The following is a 12,659-nucleotide window of genomic DNA, read 5'->3' on the forward strand; positions in this document are numbered from 1 at the left end:
GTGCTCTCTGACTTCCCATGCATCTCTTCATTCCTCATTCCCACGTCACAGAACAGAGACACTCCAGTAAGAACCAGGGCCACCAGTGTATCTCAGATCTGGCGAAGTTACTCATCTTATGACCACAAGGAAAACTTGGAGAGAAAATGTTCTCAGTGACCTCAGAAAAGTTTAGCCCTACCCTTTCTGCACTGGGCACCTGCATGGTAGTCACCATGACTAAGTGACCTTCTTAAGGTCTGCAGCACTGCCTGCATTGAGCCAGGACTGATCCAGCATTCAGCCAGCATTGACACAGTATTCAGCCAACACTCAGCAAGTACTCATCCAGGACTCAGCCAGCACTTAGCCAACACTCAGCTAGCACTCAGCCAACACTCAGCTAGCACTCAGCCAGCACTGACCCAACACTCACCTAGCACTCAGCCAGGACTCAGCCAGCCCTGACCCAGCAGTCAGCCAGCAGCACGCAGTCAGCCAGCAGCACTCAGTCAGCACTCAGCCAGTACTCAGCACTCACTCAGCACTCAACAAGCACTCACTCAGAATTGACCCAGCTCTCAGCTAACATGCACCCAGGCCTCACTAGTGTGCATGTGAACATTGTTTGGCTGGATAGTGATAATGGTCAAATGTTTCAATTTTTAAATAATTTTGACTGGCATATACATGCCTACAGATTTCAACCTCATTTCTATGTATTAAAACAGCTTTTCTCCAACCAATATATAAATAATATCCATTGACTGGTTGGCATCACAATATATGTTTCCTCTTAAGTATCCCATCTCACATTTTTATATTGCCACTTATATAGTCTGAGTTGGGTGTTTCTTATACTAGATCAGGAACCCTTAATACCTCACCATCCATCACAAGGAAGACAGACAGAAAAGAGAGAGAGAGAGAGAAAAAAAAAAAAAGAAACAATAAAATAATGAGAACAGCACTCTCACTAACTGGTTCATGCCTTGCTTGCCTTCTTGTGGAGGATAATTTAGTAGCATATATCAAAATTGAAAATATCTACACTCTGACTCAGCTAGCAATCTTTACTACAAAAACATTCATACATCATACATAGCCCCTCAACAATAAAAAAAATACCCTCTATGATTAAGGGTGTTCTCATCAATATTTCTTAGAATACCAAAGAAGTGAATAAACAAACTAAAGTATACCCATATCATGAAATACTATGCAGCAACTCACAAGGACAATAAGACAGAGACACCAGTGTCAGAGAAGATACGAAACACTAGAACTTTCAAGTACCAACTGTTAACAACCATTTTGAAAATCTGTTTGTCAGTATCCATGAAGCTACACATACACATACCCTGTGTGACCTGGCAATTCTGTTCCTAGATCTAGACCCATTAGATGTGCATATGTATTTCATCAAAAGACCTGTACGCTGATATCCTTTGATACGCTATTCACAACAACAAAGCAACTGGAAAGGATCCAAATGTCCACCACCAGTAGAGTGAAAAAATACACAGTGTCCTGTCCACACGCTAGAGTGCCATGCCGCAGACAAAATCAACTGTTACTCAAAACAACATGGGAGGATCACACCAACAAAATATTGTATGAATTCATTTATGTAAATTTCAAAATCAGGCAAAGCTCACCTGTGGTGTTAAAAGTCAGGACAGCAGTTACCCTTTGGAGGTGGTGGCTGGGGAAGGGCTGTGGAACTCCTGGAGCACGAAATGTTCTGCCTCTGGGCCTGGGCCCTGAAGGCATAGGTGTGTTCACCTGGGGAAAATTCCACCTACGCTTACATTCGTATGCTGGCCTTTTTGTATGTTATTCAGCATAAAAAGGTTTTTTAATAATAATTTCAACTTTGGGGTTCAGGGGGTACAGGTGTAGGTTTATTACATGGCCATATTGTGTGATGCTGAGGTTTGGGCTATGATGGATCCCATCACCCTAGTAGTGAGCATGATATCCAACAGGTGGTTTTTCAGCCCTTGCCCCTCACCTTCCCCCACTCCCATCTAGTAGCCCCCAGTGTCCACTGTTCCCATCTTTATGGCCATGTGCACCCAACTGCATACAAAGTTTAAAAATAATGATAATTCTCTAATTTCTCATAAGAGACGATCTCTAAGACATAGCAGAAGGTAGGGAAAGAAAATAAGTCTCAGAAACACAAACATGGTGTCTGTTTTCTGAGCAAGTTTGAGTGTATGTGATTATATGTGGGTACCCAGTGAAAGAATCCTGGCCTGGATATTAGCAGCTGTCCTGCAAGTGGAGGAGGCAGATGCTGTTGTGGGGAGTGGCATGACAAGAGGAAGGGGAGGAAACAGGAGTTCTTCCGCACCGTCTGGAATGTTCACAAGCACACCTTCATGAAGTGTTGGAGGTGCTGTGAATTTTTTTTTTTTTTTTGAGACGAAGTTTTGCTCTTGTTGCCCAGGCTGGAGTCCAATGGTGTGATCTTGGCTCACTGCAACCTCTGCCTCCCGGGTTCAAGCGATTCTCCTGCCTCAGCCTCCCGAGTAGCTGGGATTAAAGGTGCCTGCCACCATGCCTGGCTAATTTTTTGTATTTTTAGTAGAGACAGGGTTTCACCATGTTAGCCAGGCTGGTCTTGAGCTCCTGACCTCAGGTGATCTGCCTGCCTCGGCCTCCCAAAGCGCCTGGATTACAGGCGTAGGCCACCTTGCTCAGTTAGTACTGTGACATTTTAAAAGTTATAAAGGAATTTTTATTTGTAGCATGCACCTCCTGTGTGTCAGGCTCTATACTGGGCACCGTCAGCCTAGAGGACACAGTGCCTGGTCCCAGAGAGTGGGCATTTGGGGCTGCATGCCTGGGAGTCAGTGGAGAGTGGGTTCCTGCACTGGGGGTCGGTCACAAAGGCACAGGGGCCTCAGGTGCCAGCTCCACAGAATGCCAAAGGGCCCGGGACAGCTCTTCAGGCTCTCACCTTTGCTCTCTTCTGCCGGCAGCATTCTAGGTGAAAGTGTCACCCACAGTGACAACAAACTATGGGAAAACAGAGACACGGGCACACTGTGTGCTGCAGTCCTAATTTTGACCTCAGTGGGAGCGGGAGGTGGGAGCCTGGAAGGGTGTTGGGCAATACCCAAAGCATCCGGGAGGCACAGCACCCCTAACCACAGGCAGGGTCTTGTCCCCCATTGTGGGAATCAGCGGGTTTCAGGTCTGTCTCTTCCTTTCAGGTTCAGGCTTGTTGTTTGAGGCCAGCTGCCTCCTCCACTGGGCACAGTTCTCAGCTCCCCGCATCCCCTCAGAGGATCCCCCCTGCAGATCACGTCGCCAGCCTTCCCAGGTCCCTGTGGTGGACTACGTGGGGCAGGCGTCTGTGTGGCAGGCAGGACAATGGAGACAGATGCGCAGTGAGACCTCTCTGGGCCCCACCCTTCTGCTGTGAAGACTGAATAAGATAACCACCAAGAGTGAGGGTAGCTTATTCCCTTCCTGTCTCCTTTTGCCCATGCCTAAGAACCGCAGAAAGTTCTACAACCTAGATTTTCTAATGTTTTATTTTTTTAAGAGACAAGGTCTTGTTCCATTGCCCACGCAGGAGTACAGTGGTGTGATCATGGCTCACCTGCAGCCTTGAACTGATCCTCGTGCCTCAGCCTCCCAAGTAGCTGGGACTACAGGTGCACACCACCACGCCTAGCTGATTTTTAAATTTTTTTTGTAGAGACAGGGTCTAGCTATGTTGCCCAGGCTGGTCTTGAACTCCTGGCCTCCAACTCCTCGGCCCCTCAAAGCAGTGGGATTACAGGCGTGAGGCAATGCACTTGGCCTGGACTTTCTGCTTCTAATGCAAGTGCTCTAGAAACACACAGGCTTGGAGAGGATACTCAAAATAAACCAGGATAGGTACAACCCCTATCCATTTCAGCTGCCACTTGCTTCCCTGGCTGTCCCTGCCCTAATGTGTACTCACAGGTCCAGTGGTTATGCTCCTAAAACCCAGGTGTGAAATGCTCACCCTCTGCAGAGAGACCTGCTACTGGATCAGCAGACATTTCCTGAGAAAGGGTCAGTGGGCCACCACCTCGGTGGCAGGGACAGAGCTGTATGGAGCTCCTGCAGCCTCCTAGGTCACCTGTCACTCCTCAGGAGGCGCTCACGGACCTGTGAGATCTGTGTCTCTTGGCTTCCCTTGCACCCAGGGAAGGCCACTCTAGGGTTGCTCATGTGACCAGGAGCATTTCACCTCCAACCCAGCTGACGTCTCACATGACCAAGGGCTTTGCTGTCCCCTCCATCCAAAGCCCATCCTTCTCACCTCTGCATCCCCATAGCCCTGCAGAAACCCTACAGCTAGGCAGTCCCTCTTTTCCAGTGGGCTGGGTAGGCAAGGGTGTCCCAACCCTCCCCATACAGAGCAGAGGGAGGGCTTTGCACAAGCCAGATACTCAGTCAATTTCTTTGAATTAAATCAAACTTTTAAATTAAAAGTCAACCCCGTAGAAGAGCAGACTTCATCCTTATTCTTTTTGTTTGTTTGTTTTGTTCCATTTCCTTGAGACACTTCAGCACCAAGCAGCATTTCCGTAAAGAATTAAAAGCCCAGAACCAATTATGGATGCACAGAAGCCTCCCATCTACCTGCAGCAGTGCTGTCTGGGAACGATCCTGGCCCACTTTGCGGGGCCTTGCACTCCTGGGGGTACCTTCTGCACATGATCGCTGCCAAGCTATAAATGAGCCCGAGAAGGAGCGAGAGCTGTCCATGAGCTCCATGTCATGGATGAAGAGACTGAAGCTTAGAGAGACAGAGAATAGGGAATGAGATACAGAATAAGGACTGGAATTGAGAAAAAAAAGCAGCCAGCAAGATCTCACTGCCTGTTTCCAGAATACACATTTAAAATGTACTACTTAAGAGTGAAGAAACTGAGAGAAGGTCTCCTGATTCTTTAAAAGTGTGACACACAGCTGGGCACGGTGGCTCATGCCTGTAATCCCAACATTCTGGGAGGCCAAGGTGGGTGGACCACCTGAGGTCAGGAGTTCGAGTCCAGACTGGCCAACATGGAGAAACCCCGTCTCTACTAAAGGTACGAAAATTAGCCGGGCATGGTGGCGGGCGCCTGTAGTCCCAGCTACTCAGGAGGCTGAGGCAGGAGAATTGTTTGAGCCCCGAGGGCGGACGTTGCAGTAAGCCGGGATTTCACCACTGCACTCCAGCCTGGGTGACAGGGCGAGACTCCATCTCAAAAAAAAAAGTGTGACACATAACTGCATGGCGACTCTCTCTGACCGGAAAGGACAGTAGGCTGGAGTCAGGCCACGCCACCTTGGCAAGGTGTGCTTGGTGAGTCTGTTCATCTCTCAGCCTCAGTCTCCCCACTTGAAAAATGGGACAATATCATCACCTCCCTTGGAGGGTGTGGGGAGACCCAAAATATGCAAAGTAGATAAAGCAAGAAATGTCACACATGTAGCAAGGGTGCCCAAAACCCTCTGCTGGTCGCAATTGTGGGATCCAGGTGTTTTTCTTCTTGATCAAGAGGGAAAGTCGTTTTTATTTAATCTGAAAACACAAATAGAAGGGCCGCTTTCTGGATGAAGCAAAGCCTGAAGTCCATGAACACCCTCTGTGACAAGGTTATGGGGTGCAGGGGAGAAGTTGGGCCCTGGCTCAGCATCCCTTGACCATCACGTATTAATCTGCCTGTGCTCCAAAGGTCCCCGTGTCCACACATAGCAAGGGGGCTGAAACGCGGCCTTACAGCTGTAAGACTCCTACTGTGCAAAGTTCTCAGGACCAAAAAGAAAAAATACTTCGGGGGTCTCTCACTGACTGGGTCCAGGACCTGAGTCTCTGAGGCTCAGGGCAGCCCTCTCTGTTGGCAGCCTCTTGGAGGGGACAGTAGGAACAGTGTATTGTCGCCACTGTGAACATAGAATGTCACACGAGCAAAGACACTTGTCAAATGCCTTTCCCTTACACGTACCCTCATCATGACCTGTGTTAATGAAGTTAATTGAATTTAAGATCAATAATGGTTAATTATTGCAATTTGACATTCAGAGATAAATGGCTTTAAGACAGAGAAGTATGCGTGCATGTGTGAGCGCGCGAGAGTGTGTGTGTGTGTGTGTGTGTGTGTGTGTGAATTCTCTCCAAAGAAGGTGAATGCATTACAAGCCTAAGAGGGATCCCACAAGCCTTCCATTGATTCTGGTACATTGTGATCGACTTCATCCTCTGATAAATGTGGGCTTTTCAGAGCTACAAGTAAATGTTCTACAAGACTACTCTAACCCTTGTCACTGGCCAAATCTATACGTGCTGTACACCAGAAATCTATTGAGATAGATTAAAGAACTGCTGTAGAAACAAGAGCAGCTTCAATAAAGGTGAAGGTTTATTATATTGACTATTAATGTAACTTAACTGTATGCAGTTATGAATGCTTATAGATCAGGGCAGTTTAATTTGGGGCAGTTGGATATGATTATAATTGAACACAAATTTTTTTTATATCACCATAGATGAACTCAATTCAATGTGGACAAAAAGAAAAAACCAACCTAGCTTGGAAAGTAGCTAGGGTATAACCAAAGGGTGAATTCCTGGGGAGGGATGGCCCCCGGAGCACTGGCCCAGGTCCAGGCCTCTCTAACGATGCACTCGCCACACTACCTCCTTCTCCAGGTCCCACAGCGTGCACGGAGCTGATGCCCCAGCAGTCTACAGCGGCCCCACAAGCCCGGGGTCAGGGCTGCTAAGTGGCTCCTCTGATTTGATCCAAGTTGGTAAGAAGTTTACTTTTCAGGAGAGATTCTCGGTAGGAAGTCGTAGCCCCAAATGCATTAGTAATGACACTCGTCCATCCATCCAGAACCAGCTAGATGACCACTTACAAGATTGATAATGACAAAGTAAATGTTGTCAGGGAAGAAAGTCCTACTCATTGCGGAGCACTGACAATACCGTGCGCCTGAGGAGTTCTGTCAAAATGTAAGATTATGCAAAAACACCGTTGAGAACACTGCTAATCATCTGCTTGTGTCAATTACTTGAAGGGTCTCTGACAGCATATTTACATTAAACACATTTCAGGAGCAAAATCCTTAATGCTATATCAGAATATTTTTCATTACCATTAGCAAATCTTTAAAAATCGTTTTTCCCCCCCTCGGCTACAACAGGAGTGATGGTGAGACGGGGAAGGCTGGGTGGGGGCCTGTGTGGGTGGAGTGGATTGCAGGGGATTTCAGTTCATCCCTCTGCAAAGAAGCGGGTGGTGCAGACCCAGAGACGGGGTATCCCCACCACGTCTCCCTCTCAGGGCAGATGACAGGGCCCTCTCTCATCCCAAACCCCTTCCAAGCCCAGTGAACAGTGGCATTGGTTTTCTTCCTGGTTGTGTAGCCAGCCCCACACATCTAATGCCAGGCTATTTAACAGAGCAAATGACAGGTGTACAGAGGCAATTACTGAAATTAAAACTTAGATGACATCTGCTGGGGCTGTGCACTCAAACACCTCGCCCTGGTCACGCCGTCTTGTCCACAATTATGGCAACATGGACGTAACCAAAATAAACGGCCCAGGGCCTGCAGTGGCCGGGCTGCCTGAGACATGCCTGCAGGAAGGCACTGGCCCCGTGCTGGGCATCGTCACAGAGCAGGGGACATCCCGGCAAAGGGATTCCGCAATGTCCACCCTCAGGCCTCCCATGGCAGGTCAGAGAGGGTCGGGTCAGAAGGAGTCCGAGGTGCTTCGAAAAATACATCCGGATTTTTCCGGACAAGTTTGCCGGACATGACAATCATACCGACCATGGTGATGATGGCAGCCAGCATGCTTTGATTTTTAAAATGTTTTTTGAGCACTCTGCTGTACATTTTACCTATGCTGCCTTTAGTTCTCCTCACACCCGCCCCATGAGGTCCACAGGTGGAGACACCGTGTCCCAGATGCGCGTCTGATGACATGGAAAACCGGGATTTGAACTCAGGTCCCTAGGCACCTGTTACATTCCACACCGTGGACATCTTAGTTCTAATGCCTGTGAGCTGGACCTCCAAGACCCCAGCCCAGTCACACCTGAAGACATTCCTTACACTCAGAAACGCAGGCAAAGGGGCCCTTACATAAAGTTTGTAAAGCCCCAGCACCACCTTAATGTGGCAAAAGAGAAAGCTGTGGTGCTGAGCCATCTGAGACTGCCACCCACAGGGCCTCTCCAGGTCTAGGGTGCACAGGAGTGACCCCTCAGTGCATAAGCTGCTGCCAACACTTCCCAAGGGCTCAGAGGCCGGAGCTGACCCTCCGCCCTTGTGATCCGTGCCCTGGAAACATAGAGCCACAGACTCTGCCCATGTCCAGGAAGAAAGACAGCATGGTGTGTGAATGGGACGTAAGACTCCACATCATCTCCAACCTACTCAACAAGAAATTCACCAGACACGCAAAATCAGAAAGTACTCACACCTGTTCATAAGCAGCCAGCCCAAGGAATCCAGTACTTGTGGTCATTTTAGAAATCAGTGTAAGTTACATGGAAATTTAAAGCAAAATGCATTCCTTTTAAGAAATTCTATATTCTGAATGCTTTGTTTTCTAAAATTTGTCTCTTCCCATTCCAAACATACAGACATTTCCTCAACTGACCTTTATAAGTGTGCTTTTACTTTTACCTTAAAATACTTAAAAACTACATACATACAAAAATAGATATGTCTATATATAAACACACACATATATATGCATTTTTCTTATCAGAGTGTGTAGGTTAAAAAATAATGCAAAGATGCCACATTCATCCTCAAATTGCACTTCCATATGGGAAGTGAGATGTATATTGAGGAGACCACAGTTCAAAACAGGAGCATCTGGAAGCCAAAGGGTCTAGCTCAATAAGGCCACAATTTGGGGTGGATTCAGCATGCCCCATTGCTTGCTTGGTGGAAATAAGATGTCACAGGTAAACAACGTGGCTTGAGTTCATTTTCAGTTTTAATCTAGATTACATGTACATATATGTGTAAACATATACACATACTTATGCTTATCCATAAATGCATAAACACACGCCCATCCACATACGCACAAATAGACCTCTGAATGAATCTGATTGCCCTACAGAGTCATCCTTCAAATACATTTGAACAAACAACTCCAAACAAAGCTACACCAAATGAATGAATACATTGGGCAAAGGCGGTCCAGGCTAATGGGTGGGGTTGACAACATCAGATTCCTAACGTCCAAGCCTCCATCCACTCCGGCAAATCGCCCCCCATCTCTCTGGGAAGAGATTGAAAATGGTAGAGCTGCTGACCCACAGGCCTGAGTGTTGTAAAGGGACCTTTCTCCACTATGCTAAGGAACACGCCCGGGTCTGCACTGCAACATTGGTTGTGCTGCAACACAGGACAGAGACAGCAGCCTCTGAGATGGCACAGACCTGGCTCACCGGAGATGCACTTGGTCCACACAGGCACCCACAGTCACCAAAGTGGAGGGCTCGGCTCATGATGGCATGGGCCACTTGACCTGCATGGGGCCTGCACAGGGCCCATTTGGCAGCCTGTCCGTGGGGTGGCTGAGTGGACGGAATCACTCAAGCATGAGGCACAGAATCACTCAGGAGTCTGGTGGGTGCTGGTGCAGGCTCTCATGCCCACACCCCGCCCCATCTCCCTCTCTCCTCTGCTGGCATTTCTTCCCCAGCAAGGTCTCAAGGCCTCATGGGCCAGATTTCTAAAACCCCAAAGCCCACAAGTGACAAAGGGCACTGGCAAAAAGATGGCACCCGCTGGCTGAACTGTCATGGGATGAGCCATCGGCTGGTGCCAGCAGAAGCACATGGGTCTCAGAAAGACGGATTTTTTTGCGAAGATTTTATTTTATTCAAAATAAATGCTAGCTACCGTTTGGTGAGATGGATCCTGACTAGGGCCAAGTGCTATTCCAGGGCCTTCCCAGCACTAACCCACACACCTTCCACAAGGAATTCATGAAGTGCTCACTATTTTTTTTATTTTCATTTTTTTTTGAGACGGAGTCTCGCTCTGTCGTCCAGGCTGGAATGCAGTAGTGCCATCTTGGCTCACTGCAACCTCCGCCTCCAGGGTTCAAGCGATTGTTTTGCCTCAGCCTCCTGAGTAGCTGGGATTACAGGGGCACACCACCACTCCCAGCTAATTTTTGTATTTTTAGTAGAGACGGGGTTTCACCATGTTGGTCAAGCTGGTCTCGAACTTCTGACCTCGTGATCCGTCTGCCTTGGCCTCCCAAAGTGTTGGGATTACAGGCGTGAGTCACTGCGCCCAGGCCGAAGTGCTCACTCTTATAATTTGCCTTTCACAGTTGACTCTCAGAAACTTGCTCAAGGGGACGGGGCAAGCAGGGCCAGGACTGAGGCCTCGCTGTATGCATGTGGCCCCCACGCCCATAACTCTTCCTCTCCACCTTTCTTGGGGCCCTGCCTCTCCCTCTGCATCTTCAGCTGTTTAGAAAAAGAATCTCCCTTCCCCAAACTGTCAAACTGGGACCATAACAACAACAACAAAAAAAACTAATCTTGAGTTTTTAAAATATCAAAACCTGAAAATGTATAATTAAATTAATCATCATAAATTACTTTTTAGCACTGAGAGTTGGATTTATAATATCATTTTCAAACCTCTCTGTGAGATTTAAATATTTTATAGCATATGTGAGTTAGAGGGAAATATGTCTGAGGGCTTAAATATTGCTGCAGAGCAGTAGACTTTGACAAAAACTATAGCACAACTGTTTCTAAGGTAGTTTGTAAAAATTATTTATTTCCATGCCAGTTAATTATGATGGGAGTCTTTGTTGAATGCACAAGCATTAAAAAAGTGCTGATATTTTATGCATCTTTAACTGGAGCGCGATTCCCCGCAGCGCACTGGTAACTCCTTGACATTTAGCATTCACTCACAGCAACTGTAATAAGGGGTTTGATTGCTTCCTTTGCAGATGCAGTAATTTAATAACTGTGATCAGTTGCATAAATTTACTATACAACCATCTTAAGTTAGCCACATTAAAATTAAGCAAAATTGTAATCTGTTGACAGATTATTGCTACTGAACAATTCTACTAAAAGCATTTCAGATTAGCAAGTGCCACGAGCATTTGTGTTTTATAAGCTTGTAAAAAAATACGGCAGCTTCCTCTTTCCACATCCCCATCTCCAGCCACCCCCTCTCCTGCCACCCCCTCCACACACACACCACAAATCTGACTATTAGACAATTTCATGAAATTCTGTGCCTTCTGTTAAATCACCTCTGAACTGTTGATTTCGTTATTTGAAATGTGTGTGGTGAATTCTGCTGTCTGAAAAGGAAAAAAAAAAAGCCGCGTGTCAGTTTCTTCTTTCTTTCTTCCCAGTAATTTCCTTTATGCAACTTTACATCCATTGCCTTTGAAGGGATAGGAAACCTCCTAGCATGGACATCTTCTGAATAAAATGATCAGTTCCCCAGAGCAAAGGAAAAGCACTAATTTCATACCTTAGATGGAGAAAGGTAAAAGGTGCCCGGCTCCCTCTGAGATCCCTGCAGCAGGCATCCTTAATTAAGGAGACAACAGAGACGCCTTCTTGCTCAGTTGCTAAAGAACCCCTTATGGAGTTTGTGGATAGAAAGAGAAGAGGGCACAAGTTCCATGGGCAGGCTTTACCTACAGCATGGTGATAAAGAGAGGAAAACAGCGCCCCTGCCCACTCTGTTTAGAGCAAAATGGGACCCGCATCTCCTGCCTGGTGCCCTGTGAGTTGACTTTTCAGAGCAATGTTTAGCCAAGCAGGCAAGTCAGGAATAACTGTTTCTGATACTTCCCAGCAAATATCTTTAACCATCTGTTTACACTTGCCAAATATGCTTCCAAGTTTCCAATTTTATCAGTATATAAAAAGAATATCTGTTTTTAAAAAAAATCGTAAATATCTTGTGATGCATCTTTACATAATTCAAGAGAAATTAAAAAAAAATTCACTTGAAAGCCAGCATGATCACAGATTTGTTTAAACTTTCATTTACATAGAAGTTTGGGGTGGGAGCCACAAAAAGGGGGTAGGCGCTTTTTTGGAATGGTCAAATGTCAAAGTTGAGTGCCAGGCGGGGAGTGACGCACAGGTGTGCCCTCCCCACGAGACGACGGCACGCCCACCGTGTGGGCTCATTCCCGGGGTGGCCCTGCATATGCAGCCTGTCACTTCAGATGGAGTTGTGAGGCCTGTCCCAGACAGGTGACGCGGCGGGCTGGGCTGCGAGCTTCCTTCGGAGCGAGGACCACTACTGAGTGTGACAAATTGGATGGGACTTCACTACCAAATTTCCTGCCAAGAGGCCTAACAGTCAAATGTCTATCTTCTTCTCATCACCAAGAAGTGATGCTACGACTTTGACATAGTGTCTCCGTTACTTAAAGATACAGTTAATGCAAAGTGATCGCAAAACGTGAGGTCTGTAAAACTTTTAAGAGCCAAGCAAAGGCGGCTTCCATCATTGGCTCTTTTATCTTGAGAGGGCACACGTGCACGTGCGTGGGTGCGCATGTGCACTCGCGCATGGGCGTGTGTGCGTATGTATGCGTGTGTGTGTATGTGTGTGTGTAAAACCAGAATTCCTACCAGGCAGCACAGAACCTGAGTCTCTGCCAT

General features: G+C 47.1%; 1 protein-coding gene across 1 annotated transcript in view; it reads right to left on the reverse strand.

Annotated features, from left to right (window-relative positions):
* TSHZ3 (teashirt zinc finger homeobox 3) overlaps positions 1-12,659 on the reverse strand; it is a 76,955-nt gene that overhangs the window by 20,082 nt on the left and 44,214 nt on the right. The gene's annotated exons all lie outside the window — the stretch shown is intronic.

This window comes from Symphalangus syndactylus, chromosome 13 (assembly GCF_028878055.3).
Source record: "Symphalangus syndactylus isolate Jambi chromosome 13, NHGRI_mSymSyn1-v2.1_pri, whole genome shotgun sequence".
In the NCBI taxonomy this organism is placed as follows: domain Eukaryota; kingdom Metazoa; phylum Chordata; class Mammalia; order Primates; family Hylobatidae; genus Symphalangus; species Symphalangus syndactylus.